Source organism: Papio anubis, chromosome 2 (assembly GCF_008728515.1).
Source record: "Papio anubis isolate 15944 chromosome 2, Panubis1.0, whole genome shotgun sequence".
Classification (NCBI taxonomy): Eukaryota; Metazoa; Chordata; class Mammalia; order Primates; family Cercopithecidae; genus Papio; species Papio anubis.
The window spans coordinates 120,951,521-120,968,775 of NC_044977.1; the positions used below are offsets into that span (position 1 = coordinate 120,951,521).

The 17,255-nt window shown below is 42.6% G+C and overlaps 1 protein-coding gene and 1 pseudogene across 4 annotated transcripts in view; both read right to left on the reverse strand.

Moving 5' to 3' along the window:
- GPR160 (G protein-coupled receptor 160) overlaps positions 1 to 17,255 on the reverse strand; it is a 56,076-nt gene that overhangs the window by 14,149 nt on the left and 24,672 nt on the right. Inside the window, exon 3 of one of the 4 annotated variants that reach the window (XM_021934673.2) lies at positions 1,258 to 1,490. The exons of the other annotated variants lie outside the window; for them this stretch is intronic. The gene's annotated coding sequence lies outside the window, so the exon portion shown is untranslated. The remainder of the gene's footprint in view (positions 1 to 1,257; positions 1,491 to 17,255) is intronic. 4 annotated transcript variants of the gene reach the window in all.
- Positions 14,460 to 16,606, reverse strand: LOC103882199 (annotated as a pseudogene).

Here is a 17,255-nt window from a genome sequence, read left to right on the forward strand (position 1 = left end):
ACCCTAGCTTGAAAATTCCCTGGAACTTGGAAATCCCAAGAGGGCTCCAATTCCAATTACTTGCTTACTGCACAGTCTCTTCACCTTTGTTTTCGAGGGTTCCGTCGCAATCCATTGCAGCGTTCTTCACACAGGGCACCAGCTGTTGGGTCTGTCCCACAGACCCTGGCCAAGCAACGGATGAAAGGAGTACTCAGACACACATATGCAGTGTAACAGCAGCTAGTGGGCTGGCTGGCACTAATGGCCAAAAAGAAAGCAGCCTCAAACAGCTGGAGCTGCTTGCTTTTATTCAGTATAGACATAATGCTGAAAGCCTGGAGCAAACATAATCTGTGGGTAATTCACATTATTGTTCCCTCTTTCAGGGGGACCCGGGACGGGGAGGTTGCAGTGAGCTGAGATTGCATCACTACACTCTAGCCTGAGCAACAGAGTGAGACAGAGTTGTCTCAAAAAAATAATACTAATTTAAGAAAATAAAAAATTAAAAAGCAACATTCAAATAACAGCAACTGTATTGATTACTGATATCCATAGGATTGCGACTTGACTATCCATGTGGATAATGAAATTTTGACCCTCCAAAAGGTAAATATAAACTTTGAAGAGTTTGTATTTGAAATGTGGTCTTTGCTTGACATGTATCCAAATTCAGTGGAAAAAAATAAAATGTCACTCAACTCTGTTAATGTTTTGCATTTATTCATTTGCACAGTACAGTTATATTCAGTAAGAAAATATAGAAATGTTTTTATTTTACTTATTTTTAAAAATAGGTGATATAATTTACATGATACAAAAATTGGGTGACAGACGTGTATTACAGTGAAAGTTACCTGTCCCACCCAATCCTCCAATACCCCCACTCTGCCCAGCGTTGTCTAGCCAGTTCCCCTCCCTAGATACAACCACTATACCAGTTATTTGTATGTATTTCCAGAGATATTCTAAAGCAAAGTTTTAAAAAGAAATATGAAATTTCCTTATTAAGACAACTAGTGAGAGATCCTTGATTTGTCTTTTCCTGTCTTATTTATACACTGATAAAATCTGATAAAAGAGGCACAAAGGTAGAACACAACCAAGAATTATCAGTGATCTGCCAGAAGCAGGAGTAATTCCCACCAACCCAAACATAAGGTTGGTGATAAGGAACACCAGTGAGGCCAGGCAGAAGACAGCAAGCAGGGGTTATCTCAGAGTAGGGGACAGGTGATTTTTATTATTCTCCTTCAGTGTAGAATTAGTGCTCACCCACAGGCCTGCTTCATCTCTGCTTCTGCCCATGGAGGATTTTTGTTCTTTGATCCCTACAGTTAATGGGCTACCAGGCCAAAACATTTCATTGCAGATGAGTTGCCCTTCAGTGTTGTCTTCCCTGTCGTGGGCTGGGGAGCGGGGGAGGCAATGCATTCCAGATGGCACATTACAAGATGGTGGAGCCTCTGTCAACCTGGGTCCTTGAGTGATCGTGTGAAGCAAAGCCCCTGGCGATTCACAATGGGTGTATAGTATGAGCAAGAAATAAACCTTTATTGCATTAAGTCAATGGGATTTGGCCTATCCTGACTAATGCCATTCCTTATTATTCTCTATATCCTTTGAAATTTTTTTAACAGGATGTATTATTTATATTATCAGAAAAAAAAAAGGTACAGTAGAAAAAATACCTTTGAAAAGACACAATACAAATGTAAGAATATCGGTAAAACTCAAAATTCAATTTTAATTTGTAATATATTTGTAAAAGTCATTATACTTTTGAGTTTTTTTCTTCTGATATTCTTTTTGTTTTGTTTTGTTTGAGTTGGAGTTTCGCTCTTGTTGGCCAGGCCAGAGTGCAATGGCACAGTCCCACCTCACTGTAACCTCTGCCTCTTAGGTTCAAGTGATTCTCCTGCTTCAGCCTGCCAAGTAGCAGGGATTTCAGGCACACACCACCATGCCTGGCTGATTTTTGTTACTCTTAGTAGAGATGGGGTTTCCATCACGTTGGCCAGGCTGGTTTCGAACTCCTGACTTAAAGTGATCTGCCCACCTTGGCCTCCCAAAGTGCTGGGATTACAGGTGTGAGCCACAGTGCCCGGCCCTCTTCTGATATTCTTACATTTGTCTGTTTTCAAAAAGAAGGGCTCAATTCAATAACCTAAACTTAAATTTTTAAGTTTACTTAAAAAAGTGAACTAAACCCAAAGTAGGTTAAAGGGAAGATATAAAAAAAGAGCAGAAATCAATGAAATGAAAACAGAAAAAAAATAAGGCTGGGCATGGTGGCTCATGCCTGTAATCCCAGCACTTTGAGAGGCCGAGGCAGGAGGATCACTTGATCCCAGGAGTTTGAGATCAGCCTGGGCAACATGGCAAAACCTCGTCTCTATCAAAAAATATAAAACTTAGCTGGGTGTGGTGGTGGCCACCTGTGGTCCTAGCTACTTGCGAGGCTGAGGTGGGAGGATTGCTTGAGCCCAGGAGGTGGAGGTTGTGGTGAGCCAAGACTCTGCCACTGCACTCCAGCCTGGGGGACAGGGGAAGACCCTGTCTCAAATAAATAAATAAATAAGCAAATCAATCAAAACAACGACAACAACCCCAAAACAACAGAAAGAAAATCAATGATACAAAACTGGTTCTTTAGGGAAAAAAAGAACCAATAAAATTAATAAATCTCTAGCCAAATTAAGAAAGAAATTGCGAAAATTAGGAAAGTGAATACCTAGAAACATTAAAAGAACAAGGAACTATTTTGAACATCTTTATTCCAATAAATCTGTATGATGAAACAAACAAATTTCTGGAAAGATACTACTGAACCTCCATCCAAAAGATCCCTAAATATCTCTATTAAAGAAACTGGCCAGGTGCGGTGGCTCACGCCTGTAATCCCAGCATTTTGGGAGGCTGAGGCCAGCAGATCACCTGAGGTCAGGAGTTCGAGAACAGCCTGGCCAATATGGTGAAATCCCTGTCTCTACTAAAAATACAAAAATTAGCCGGGCATGGTGGCTCGGCCTGTAAACCCTGCTGCTCCGGAGACTGAGGCAGGAGAATTGCTTGCACCCAGGAGGCAGAGCTTGCAGTGAGCCGAGATTGTGCCACTGCACTCCAGCCTAAGTGACAGAGTGAGATTCCATCTCCAAAAAAAAAAAAAATCTCTATTAAAGAAACTGATTATGTATTTAAAACCTACCCACAAAGAAAATACAGGCTCAGAGGCTCAGATGTCTTCATTGACGGATTCTATCAAGCATTTAGGGAAAAAATACCAAACTTAAAGAGTACCTCCCAGCTCAATTCACAAGGAGTAGAAATACCTTGATACCAAAGACATTTCAAGAAAACCAATATAGATCAGCATCCCTCATGAACATGGAAGCTGAAATTGTTAACAAATTATCAGCAACTTGAATCCATCAATACATCATGGTCAATGGAAACTTGTTTTAACATTAGAAAGTCAATCAGTGTAACTCACCACATTAACAGAATAAAGGAGAAAGACTATAAGATCACCTGAAGAGATGCAGATACAGCATTTAACAAAATCTAATATGATAAAAACAAACAACAGAAGGACACGTCCCCAACCAGATAAGAAGTCTCTATGAAAAACCAAGATCAATCTCATGGTGCTGAAAGCGGATATCCATATGGGGGAAAATGAACTTTCACTCTTGCCTTACACCATACACAACAATAAACTAAAAAAGGATTCATACGACTAAATGTACAAGTAAAACTAAAATTTCTAGAAGAAATTGTTTGCAATCCTGGATAGATAATATATTAACTTCCTAGAGCTGCCATAACAAATTATAATAGGCAAAAAATATATATATATTTTTTTCTAAGAGACAGAATCTTTCTCTGTTGCCCAGGCTGGAGTACCATGGTGCAATCAAAGCTCACTGTAAACCTGAACTCCTAGGCTCAAGTAATGCTCCTGCCTCCACCTCCCAACTAGCTGGGACCACAGATTCGTGCCACCATGCTGGGCTAAGTTTTAAAAAATTTTTATTTGTATTAGAGATGGGGTCTCACTTTGTTGTCCAGGTTGGTCTCAAACTCCTGGCTTCAAGCATTCCTCCTGCCTTGGCCTCCTAAATTGCTGGGATTACAAGCATGAGCTACCGTGCCCAGATGACTGGTGGTAAATTTAAAGTGAATGGCTCATGATATTATTTGGACGTCTGTCCCCTTCAAATCTCATGTTAAAATATGATCTCCAAGGCTGAAGGTGGGGCCTAGTGGGAGGTGTTTGGCTCATGGGGGTGGATCCCTCATGAATGGCTTGGTGCCCTCCCCACAGTAATGAGTAAGTCCTCACTCTTATTTGTTCATGAGAGAGCTGACTGGTAATAAAGAGTCTGGGACTTCCCCTCTCTTCCTGTTGCTCCCTGTCTCACCATGTGACATGCCTGCTCCCCCTTTGCTTTCCACCATGACTGGAAGCTTCCTGAGGCCTCAACAGAAACAAATGCTCGTGCCCTGCTTCCTGTACAGTCTACAGAACCAGGAGCCAAATAAACCTCTTTTCTTTATAAATTACCCAGTCTCAGTTATTCCTTTATAATGACACAAAACAGACTAACACAACTTAAAACAACAGAAATTTAATCTCTCACATTCAGGAGGCCAGAAGTCTGAAATTCAATGGTCAGTAGAGGCTAGGCACGCTGGTTCATGCCTGGAATCCCAGCACATTGGAAGGCCGAGACAGGTGGATCACTTGAGGTCAGGAGTTCAAGACCAGCCTGGCCAGCTTGGTGAAACCCCATATCTACTAAAAATACAAAAATCAGCTGGGCATGGTGGCAGACACCTGTAGTCCCAGCTACTTGGGAGGCAGAGGTTGCAATGAGCCATGATCACGCCACTGCACTCCAGCCTGAGTGACAGAGTAAGACCCCACCTCAACAACAACAACAACAACAACAAAAGGCTTGTATACAAATATATGTAGGAGCTTTATTCATCAATGGCCCCGGAGTGGAAATATCCCAAATATTCATCCACAGGAAAATGGATAAACAAATTGTAGTATATCTAGACAACGGAATACTTCTCAGCAATAAAAATTAATATATGCTCCACACAGGGAAAAGCCTCAAAAACATGCTATGTTAGGCCATTCTTCTCTTGCTATAAGGAAATACCTGAGGCTGGGTAATTAATTTATAAAGAGGTATTTTTGTTTGTGAGACAGAGTCTTGCTCTGTTGCCCAGGCTGGAGGGCAGTGGCGTGATCTCAGCTCACTGCAACCTCTGCCTTCTGGGTTTGTGCGATTCTCCTACCTCAGCCTCCCGAGTAACTGGGACCACAGGCACGCACCACCATACCCAGCTAATTGTTTTTGTATTTTTAGTAGAGACAGGGTTTTGCCATGTTGGCCAGGCTGGTCTTGAACTCCTGACCTCAAGTGATCCACCCATCTCAGCCTCCCAAAGTGCTGAGATTACAGGCGTGAGTCACTGTGCCTGACCTATAAAGAGGTTGAATTGGCTCACAGTTCTGCAGGCTACACAGGACGCATGGTGCTGGCATCTGCTTGGCTTCTGGTGAGGCCTCAGGAAGTTACAACCATGGCGGAAGGCAAAAGGGGAACAGGCATCTCACATGGCGAGAGTAGGAGCCAGAGAGAAGGGGGAGGCCCCACATGCTTTTAAATGACCAGCTCTTGCGTGAACTCAGAGGGAGAGTTCGCTTACCACCAAGGGGACGGCACCAAGCCGTTCATGAGGGATCTGCCCCCATGAGCCAGAAAAGTCCTAACAGGCCCCATCTCCAACATGGGAGAGCACATTTTAACATGAGACTTGGAGGGGACACATATCTAAACCATATCGCTGCCGAACAAAAAAAGCCTAGCAAAAAAGGGTATAGAGTGTGTGGTTCCCATTATATGGGATTCAAAACAGAAAAATGAATCCCTATGGCCAGAGAGACCATCGGTAGAAATCTGAAGCCAGGCTGGGGCAAAGGTGAACCAGGCAACGTTCTGTAGAGATAAAATGTTCTATATTTGGATTGGAGTCCAAGTATCTACATTTTTCAAAATTCAAACTATACACTAAAAATGAGTGTTTTAACTTATTTTTAAAGAATATTCATCTCACAGAATTAGATATAAAAGTAAAAACCTGGAATTAATGTAACTCTCCAACAGTGGGAAATTGGCTACATAAATTGTAACTTCCAATGAACAGTGCCTTCTTTAAACAAATGCTCCTTCTCATAACTCCACTAACATAACAGTAAATTAAGTTTTACCGAATTCTAAAATGAGTAAGAAAACCTCATTGTGATACTGAGGAACACTAGAGAACCTGGTGTCTAGTTTTCAAACTGGTAAGCACTGGCCAAGAAGACTTTCTCCTGCCGTTCCTGTACTAACTGGACCACCTGGTGACAGAAGAGTAAGTGAGGGGATGTTTACATTTTTTGGAAGTACTCTAGCTAATATGAGTGAATAAGGAATGATAAAATTTGGAAACTGCCCAGTTTGCCACCTCTGATGTACTAAATGGAGGCAGCCAAACATCATCAACAATACTAATACCCAAAGTTGGAAACGGAAGAGTACCCTGCTATCTACAAAGTGGGCTTGCCAAAAAATTAGAACCCGATCAAACCTGTAGATTCAACTACTGATTTCAAGAAAGATGACAAAAGAACTTGTTTAATGACCCCACAGGATGCAGTAAAGAAAATCCACATGATGGTATGCTCTATAGGATTACAATTTGTTACTTCAATAAATTGTTTCAACAACAATCCAAAAAATTAAGAGACTTAGGATATATCAACTAAGTGCAAATGTAGAATTTATCTGAATTCATGGCAACAAAGAATTACATATATAAGACAATGGGAAATTACGGTGTGATGGGCTGAGTTCTATCCCCCCAAATTCATATGTTGAAGCCCTTAATTCCCAGTACCTCTGAATGTGACTATATTTGGAGATAGAACCTTTGAAGAGGTAATTTGGACGCACACACAAGATACTAGGGATGCTGGTGCACAGAGAAAAGGCTGTGGGAGGGCACGGGGAGAAGACAGCCATCTACAGGCTGCAAAAGGCCCCAGGAGAAACCACCCCTGGGAACCTCGATCTCACACTTCCAGCCCCCAGAGCTGTCGATTCAGCCACCCAGTGTGTGGTGGTTTGTTATGGCAGCCCTAACAAATTAATATGTGTGTTTATATTTAAATGTCACTATTGTTTTAAATAAATACTAAAATATTTACAGATGAAATAGGTTGTCTGGGATTTGCTTCAACATAATGCAGTGGGTGTGCTGGGGGCCGAGTGGATGAAAGTGTAGATGAGGCAGGATTGACCACTGGTTAATGGTTATTCTAACTATTTGTACGTATGTTTGAAAATTTTTGTAACTTTAAAAAAAATGTATAAATCTCCAAGGACAAAATTTCAGAGGCTAGAAAATGAACAGACAGATGGTAAATGACTGAGCCCCACCTACACAAAGGGTGCTCCAAGCATCACCTAGGAGACTACTATTCACATAGACCCTCAGGCTCCAGCTCAGATCTATGGAACCAATCTGCAGTTTTAATAAAATCCTCCGGTAAATCACATATACTGGACATACACTGAAGCCAGCAGTGGAGAAAGCAGAGTGGCAATCCAATTTATACCTCAGGACCCTCAAAAATCTCAAGAGTGGCTGACCCAGATGTCTTCAGAAAGGGATGCAAAGATGGGGATAAAAACAGATGGATTCATTGCAAATGAAAAAATAAGCAGTTAGATCCCCAGATCTCTTCCCTGACTCAGTGCAACAAATGACTCCCTCTCCAACTATAGAATAAGAATGAGGTTTTCCCCTCTGGGGAAGGTAAAACAATCTTTGGACGGTGGGCACAGCTGAGGATTAGAGGGGCATCATACTGAAAACAGGAGACTGCATAAAAATATACATAGCGCAAGTTGAGACCTCTCCAGCCTTCTTTTTCCAGTTGGACTTCAGGAATACTATTATTACAAGATACAAAGACCCAAACAGCTCTCTCTAGGCATCGGCCCAGGAAGAAATATCTAAAGATACTACATTGAATCTTCCCTGAAGAAACATCCTAGATATTGCCCTACTTATAAGTATGACTGGACATCCAAAGATCCTCAGATATTCAAAGAAAATCTCTAGTATTAAAAGTTGAACAAATCCACAAGCAGAAAAAAAAAACTTGGAGGAAACAGACACAATGCTAGATAGAAGAAAGTTATTTAAAAACTCACTGTTTTCAGGGAGAAAATATTGCATCCATACAAGAAGAGGAGGCTATTTACTATTCTGTCACCAAGTGGTCCAGTTAGTACAGGAACGGCAGGAGACAGGCTTCTTGGCCAGTACTTACCAGTTTAAAAACTAGAGACTAGGTTCTCTAGTGTTCCTCAGTATCACAATGAGGTTTTCTTATTCATTTTAGAATTTGGTAAAACTTAATTTACTGTTATGTTAGTGGAGTTATGAGAAGGAGCATTTGTTTAAAGAAGGCACTGTTCATTGGAAGTTATAATTTATGTAGCCAGAAATCAACAGAAAACAAAAAAGGGCTCTTGGAAAATAAAATATGATGGCAGAAGTAGTAAGGTGAACAGAGAGTTGGAAAATAAAGTTTAGGAAATTTCCTAGAAAAAGTGAAACAAAAAGAGAAGCAGTTAAGAAACACGGAGGACCAATCCAACAGGTGCAAATTGTGAATAACAGGAATCACAGAAAGAGAGCAAACTGAAGGGGAAGAACTCAAAGAAGAAAAGGCAATAATGGGCCAAGCATGGTGGCTCACGCCTGTAATCCCAGCACTTTGGGAGGCCAAAGTGGGTGGACCACTTGAGGTCAGAAGTTCGAGACCAGTCTGGTCAACATGAAAAAATCCAATCTCTACTAAAAATACAAAAAAGAAAAATAATTAACTGGGCGTGGTGGTGCATGCCTGTAATACCAGCTACTCAGGAGGCTGAGGTTGCAGTGAGCCGAGATGGCACCACTGCACTCCAGACAGGTGACGGAGCAAGTCTCTGTTTCAAAAAATAAACAAATAAAAATAAAGGGTGTTTCAACTTATAAACGAAAAATAAAATGTAGACTTAGAATTCCACCATCTTGCAACAACTTCTCCCCAACCCACCACCCATGTAGACATGTTAGCACCTGTAGCTACCATCGTTTTAACAGGAGAAACAGCCCGACATTTTCTGCCTCCTATATGGCAAACCTGAGTTTCATTACATCTCTGAGTCCAGCTGCCAGTTTGCAAGAAATAGAGGATTGAGGGATATACTGAGCTGAATGATGAGCATGCAATGAGCAAGACTCACCCTGTGGAAAACCCTATTGGTCAAGGAGTCCAGTTCTTCAAGAGAAAAACAAAGGGGAAAAATGGAGAAGTAATCTAGAGAGTAAAACACATCCCAGATAACTTTTTTTTTTTTTAAGGTAAGACTAATTGGAGTCTCTAAAGATATGCATTTGGGTGGTAAAACTTGTAAATGCAAAGAAGTGACTGATTACTATAAAAGTGAAGTCATTTTGGGGGAAGCGAGGGACTGTGATTGGAGAGGTCACATGGAAGGGGCGTACTGGAGCAAAGTTCCTGCTCTTTACCTGAGAGGCGGTGACATGGGAATGGGGTCAGGTTTCTTGGAAACACTGGAAGCCAGAGATGCCTTCAATTCTAAGGGATTGATAAGTTCAACTAAATAAAAATAGCACTTTGCATAAAAAGCATAGGCAAAATCAAAAGAAAACAAACTAGAGGAAAAAAACATGATAAAATATTAATCTAATTTAGAAAGAGCTCTTGGAAATCAAACAAGATGAAAATATCAATATTGAAATAGTAAAATGAACAAAGGATTTGAAGAGATAATTCACAAAAGAGGATAAACGGGCTGTTAAACATATGAAAGAAGGATCAGCATCACTCAAAAAAAACAGACCTGGCACGACAGCTCACACCTGTAATTCCAGCACTTTGGGAGGCTGAAGCAGAGTCCAGGAGTTCAAGAACAGCCTGGGAAACATGGTAAAACCCCTTCTCTACTAAAAACACAAAACTTAGCCGGGCATAGTGGCCTATACCTGTAGTCCCAGCTACTTGGGAGGCTGAGGTGGGAGGATTTATTGAGCCCAGGAGGTTGAGGCTGCAGTGAGTATGATTGCACCACTGCACTCCAGCCTGGGCAACAGAGGAAGACTCTCAAAAAATTAATTAAAAAGTATAAAAGAAAAAATAGAAATTTAAGCTACACTGTTTACCTCATAAACGATAGGCAAAACCCCAAAATTTGTCCACACAGTATCTCTAGTGAGGCTTTGGAATAAATAGGTATCGTAACCACTGGTGGGGCTGAAGAATACAACCAGAGCAACTCCTGCAAAAGGCAACCTGGCAATATTTATCAAAATTATAAACGTACATATATGTCCTGTGAGCCAAAAACTCCTCTCCTAAGAATTTATCCTATAGATTTACCTGCATGTGTGCAAAAGTTAAGTGTTTATAAGAGTATTCACGGAGGCATTGTTTAAAATAACAAAAGACTGGAAACTCCATAATAACTTAAACAACTTATTTAAACTTAAATGTCCATCAATAGGGAACCATTAAGTAGATTATGGCACATCTATCCAGTGCAATGCTATGCAGCTCTCTTTTAAAAATCAAGAACTCGGCCGGGTGCGGTGGCTCAAGCCTGTAATCCCAGCACTTTGGGAGGCCGAGACGGGCGGATCACGAGGTCAGGAGATCGAGACCATCCTGGCTAACACGGTGAAACCTCGTCTCTACTAAAAATACAAAAATCATTAGCCGGGCGAGGTGGCGGCGCCTGTAGTCCCAGCTACTCGGGAGGCTGAGACAGGAGAATGGCGTGAACCCGGGAGGTGGAGCTTGCAGTGTAGTCGATATGGACATGTCTCCAAGATACATTGTTAAGGGGAAAAGCAAGACACAGCATACAGCAAGAAATACGCTACAATTTGCATTTTAAAAGGGGGGAAATGGCCAGGCGCGGTGGCTCACTCCTGTAATCCCAGCACTTTGGGAGGCTGAGGCGGGTGGATCACGAGGTCAGGAGATCAAGACTATCCTGGCTAACATGGTGAAACCCCGTCTCTACTAAAAATACAAAAAAATTAGCTGGGCGTGGTGGCGGGTGCCTGTAGTCCTAACTACTCGGGAGGCTGAGGCAGGCGAATAGCTTGAACCCGGGAGGCAGAGCTTGCAGTGAGCCAAGATAGTGCCACTGGACTCCAGCCTGGGCGACAAAGCGAGACTCTGTCTCAAAAACAAAACAAAACAAAACAAAACAAAACAAAACAAGGGAGGGGGGAGAAAAAGAATAGCGTCAAGTAATCTTCTACATATACATGAAGAAACCCTGGAAGGACACTTAAAAAGTTAGCATTGGGCATGTGTGCCTGCCTATATGCCAGTTACTCAGGAGGCTGAGGCAGGAGGATCGCTTGAACCCAGCAGTTTGAGTACAGTCTGGGCAACAGGGCAAGACCCCATCTCTTAAAAAAAAAGTTAAAGACAGTGGTTACAGGGGTAGGAACTTTGCAGATGGGGTCATGAATGAGATGAAGACTTCAGTACATTTTTTTTCCCTACTATGAACATTCTCCTAAACATGTGAATGTATTAAGTAGTCAAAAAATTAAACACACTAAGGAAAAAAAACAAGTTGTCTACAAATTGGTACAATTCTCAACTATACAAACAATTTAAGTATTTAGTTTAGTTTAAAAAGCTTTTCAATATTTAATGAAAGAAAATTTACAACATAGAATTCTACACTAAACTAAATGGTCAATTAAGTGTAGGTATAAAATGAAGCCACATACTCAAAACTATTTTACTCACATGAAGTTCTGAGGAAGCCAATGAAAGAAAGGTATACGTCATCAGAATGAGGAATAATAAACTAGGAGAGAAATACATGCAGTGCAGGAAATGGGATGCATTAGAAGAGAAGAAAAACCATGTATAGTACAATGCGAGGATTCCGAGGTTGGTGAAGATTATCTAGGCATCAGATCTAGAGTGCACAATCTAAATTAGAGTAGGGCACATGGCTATGGGAGAAATTTCTCCAGGAGGCCAGAAATTCCAAGTATCTTTGAACATACCAAAAGATTTACACAATAGAGAAGCATCTGTGGTTGAATTAGTGATAAGAAAACAAAGCAGACAGACAGTTCAAAGGAAAACAAAAAAGTTGTTTAGAAAGGAAATGTAATTGTAATGTACGACATTCATTAGCTATTTTATTTTAAAATAAAATTTTATTTTTTTAAATAATTTTGTTTCAACTTTATGATGACAAATAATTCTCAAGTTTATTTCCTTATTTGTTTAAATACAAAGCTAAACCACAAACAGGTACAACCAAGATACTATTTCACATTTACACTCCTGTCGGATCCTCTTCTGCTGACCATTCACCAGGTTAGCAGGTGACTGGGGGAAGAGACTTTTTAAGGTAGCACTGTTGTGAGGCCCAGGGTGGGGTGGGGGAATCGAAGGTGAGGACAGACTCTCATACCTGCTTCCGTTCAGATTTACCTGGGACCACGGTGGGCAGGAGACACCAGGTCACGACTCCCGAGTCTCATTCAGTAAAAATGGGTCCTGTGTAGCTGGGCGCAGTGGCTCATGCCTGTAATCCCAGCACTTTGGGAGGCCAAGGCGGGCGGATCACGAGGTCAGGAGTTTGAGACCAGCCTGGTCAACATGGTGAAACCCCGTCTCTACTAAAAATACAAATATTAGCCAGGCATGGTGGTGCACGCCTGTAGTCCCAGCAGGAGGCTGAGGCAGAAGAATCGCTTGAACCTGGGAGGTGGAGATTGCAGTGAGCCAAGACTATGCCACTATACTAGCCTGGGTGACAGAGTAAGACCCTGCCCACCGCCCCCCCCCCCAAAAAAAAAGAATGGGTCCCGTGTAGGGAGGGTCGAGGCAGCCACCTACTTCTCCAGCCTTGACAATCCTGGTGAAAACCTTGGCCTTATCCTGGATTCCTGGGGGGCTCGGCCCTGCCCGCACACCTGGGTGCATAGTTCCGGTTGGGGGATGTGGGCTTGTGAACTCACCCCCAGCTCATGGCTGCGATCTCACAGGAGGCGCAGGTGTCTGACAAACACGAGGCCTTGACAGCAGCTCTGGAACTTTCAACCCAGCAGGACGCGGGAAAAATTGGCAGGAGTGTTAGGTACGTAATTTCTGGTCCCGCTACAAATCTCTAATTTTGATTAGAATAGAGTATCATCTCAATCTCTTCTACAAAAACAAAAGCAATGCCCACCCCCAAAGAGAAAACACAGCCACTTCACTCACTTCAAGACCTATGTACATGCAAGTTGTTTCCTGTGGTTTTTTCAATTATTATTTTTTAATATTTTCAGCATTCACATTTCTACAAAGAATTAGCCCAGTTTCAGGAAATTCTGCCCGGCAGGGAAGGCAAGCCACACTCTCCTCAGACACGTCTGGTTTGACTTCACACCTTGATGCTTCCAGGTGCCCAGAAAAGAGGCAGTGGGTAGAAGAGGAAATCTATGCCGGCCGTGCTCAGGGCCACGGGCTCAGTAAGCTTTCGAGAAAGCACGCTGAAGACAAGTTCACTGCCAAACCTTTTACAAATATATTCATACACTTCAAAGAGCGCCTGTCCAGATGTTAGGAGAACAAGAGCTTGGAGCCATCCCGTCCAAGCCTTTGGGAGACAGCGTCTTCCTCATACCTCGTTGCAGGTATGGGGGACACGTCCCAGCTCTTCCACTGGAGAGAGGAGACTCGCCTGGCTTCCTAGTTCACGTTTGGCTCTAATCCTGTGCTGAGAGCTTTTTTTTTTTTTTTTCTTTTTTGTTGTTGTTTGTTTTTGAGACACTGTCTCACTCTGTCACCCAGGCTGGAGTGCAACGGCAGGATCTCAGCTCACTGCAGCCTCCACCTCCTGGGTTCAAGCAATTCTCCTGCCTCAGCTTCCCCAGTAGCTGGGATTACAGGCATATGCCACCACGCCCGGCTAATTTTTGTATTTTTACAAAATTTACAAAATTGTAGAGACAGGGTTTCACCATGTTGGCCAGGCTGGTCTCAATCTCCTGACCTCAAGTGATCGCAAGGCAGGCGCTTGGCCTCCCAAAGTGCTGGGATTACAGGTGTAAGCCACTGCGCCTGGCCTGTATACTGAGTTTTTTTTGTTTTGCTTTGTTTTTGTTTTTTGTTTTTTGAGACAGAGTCTCGCTCAGTCGCCCAGGCTGGAGTGCAGTGGCTGGATCTCGGCTCACTGTAAGTTCCGCCTCCCAGGTTCACGCCATTCTCCTGCCTCAGCCTCCCGAGTAGCTGGGACTACAGGCGCCCGCCACCTCGCCCGGCTAGTTTTTTTGTATTTTTTTAGTAGAGATAGGGTTTCACCGTGTTAGCCAGGATGGTCTCGATCTCCTGACCTAGTGATCCGCCCGCCTCGGCCTCCTAAAATGCTGGGATTACAGGCGTGAGCCACCGCGCCCGGCCTATGCTGAGTTTTTGACTGCATGCATGGGAAGCACAAAACGTTCAACTTGTATTTAAAAAAAAAAAAAAAAAAAAGCACAAAAACAACTAGAATGTAAAAGTTTTGGTAATATAAAGCCATCTGTTTCAGCCCACCTTGGAAACCTGTAACATTCATTCATTCATTCGTTCATTCATTCAGTCAGTCATCTACTTAATTTGAGCTGGAGTCTCGCTCTGCCTCCCAGGATGGAGTGCAGTGGCGTGATCTCAGCTACTGCAAAGATCCACGGAGATCCACCGTGGAGGGGTCCCGTGGTGTCGGTGATCTCCGTGAGGCTCCCGTGCTTTTCTACCACAAAGGCGCCACGGGAGAGCTGCCTCTGGTGTTTACACTCAGCCTTTGTCATCGATGAGGTCAGTCTTCACTCCTTCTTTCCTTCCTGCTTTCAATCAATTCATCTATTCTTTCCCTTTCTTCAAACTGCAGCTCCGCTTTGCTCTTTCTGGAGCTCCTTGAGACAAGGTAGAAATCCGTGAGTTTGCAATTTTTCCTTGAGCTTTTTTTTCAAGGGCCTGTTTGCCCTTGATGGGCTATTTCAAGGCTTGCTTGGCGACAGCTGCATTGGTGGCCGTTATCACAAGACGAGGCTGGAGGTTTTGGAAGTTCTGCTGCTTCACATTTTTGGTTTGGAAAAGGTGCGAGGGGTCCTCTCCTGGCGTCTTTGATCTTCTGTGCTTGGGCTTCGTGCTCCATGTTGCGTTTGTTTCCTGTGGATTCCAGCTAATGGCTTCCCCTGGCATTTGACTTTGTGACGTGTAACGGAGTTCTCCTCCTGAAGGCTGGAACGCATTCCAGAGTATTTGTTAGGCTCGCATAGGAAAAGATGTTTGATTGCCACGACATACATTCTCCCCAACGTCGGTGCTGCACCTCCCTGGACCCCTCTGCTCCACTATCTGCAGGCCCGGGCCGTCACTGTCACCCCGCTGCTGCCTCCGCCGCAGGGGGCTTGGACATCTTCCTGCCTGGAGAGGGGGACCCCAGGGATGTGGGGGAGGGGCGCTCACGGCGCAGAGCTGTTTGGAGGGCTGTAGTGGGAGCCGACGTCCCCCTCCTGCCGCTAGGCCCAGCAGGGCCCGACACACCCACCTCAGGATCATTTTCTTTTTAGTGACACATAAAATAATGATGTCTTAAAATGGATGGCAGTTGATTGAATAAAATATCGCAAACTAAACCTCATAAAATAAAAAAAATTGGAATTTATTTATTTTTATGTATTTATTCTAAAATCATAGAGACGATGTCTCCGTATGTTGCCCAGACTGGTCTCAAACTTCCTGCCTCAAGCGATGCTCCCACCTCCACCTCCCAAAGTGCTGGGATTCCAGGCAGGAGCCACCGCGCATGGCCTTGAAATTTAAAAATATGAAAATGGACAGAGATAGTATATAACCATTTAAAAGAATATCTTTGAGGACTATTTAATGGAGACTTGCCAATAATTATAATATGGAACAAGTAGAAGGAACATAAAAACCATGTAGAGTACAATTCAATTTTGTTTAAATATATGTAGATTAGATGGAAATATATCAAAGTGTTAATGATGGTTATCTTAGTGTGGTCTTACAAGACTTTATTTTATCTCTATATTTTCAGACTTTTCCTATGATGATTTATCTTATAATTGGATAGCCATTTTTATAACTATGATATCATCATTTTATCTATGAAATTATATAGTATTTAGTACATAGTCCATATTAAAACTGTCCCATTAATTAAAAGCGGTCCCATAAATTTTAATGAAATTAAATTAAATGGTATAGTATCTAATACACTGTCCATATTAAAACTGTCCCAATGTTGTTAGAGTTTTTTTTTTTTTTAATACAAAATCCAATCAAGGATCACATATTTGTCATGTCTTGTTAGTCTCTTTTGATTTTGGATAATGTGTTGTTTATCTTTCATGATACTTTTTTTTTCTTTTTTTTTGAGACAGAGTCTCACTCTGTCACCCAGGCTGGAGTGTAGTGGTGCCATCTAGACTCACTGCAACCTCCGCCTCCCAGGTTCAAGCGATTCTCCTGCCTCAGCCTCCCAATAGTTGGGATTACAGGTGCCCGCCACCATGCCTGGCTAATTTTTGTATTATTAGTAGAGGTGGGATTTCACTATGTTGTCAGGCTGGTCTCGAACTCCTGACCTCAAGCAATCCACCCCCCCTGGGCCTCCCAAAGTGCTGGGATTACAAGCGTGAGCCACCATGCCCAGCAATACTGACATTTTTGAAGATTCCAGGTCAGTTATCTTGTAAAATATCACATAATCTCGATTTGTCTAATTGTTTTCTCAATATTAAACATTTCTGGCAAGAAAACTATCTAGATGATACATCCCATTATGTCATATCTCATTACTGGTCATGTGAAGTTAGGTCACTTGATTAAGGAGGTGTTTGCCATATTTCTTTTTCTTATTAGTATTATTTTGAGACAGGGTCTCACTGTGTTGCTGAAGCTGGAGTGCAGTAGTACAGTCATAGCTCACTGTAACCTGGAAGTCCTGGGCTCAGGTGATCTTCCCACCTCAGCCTGCTGAGTAGCTAGGACTATAGAGGTGTGCACAACCATGCCCAGTTAATTTTCTTTTTTTTAAATATTGTTTTGTAGAGATGGGGTCTTGCTGTTGCCCAGGCTGGTCTTGAACTCC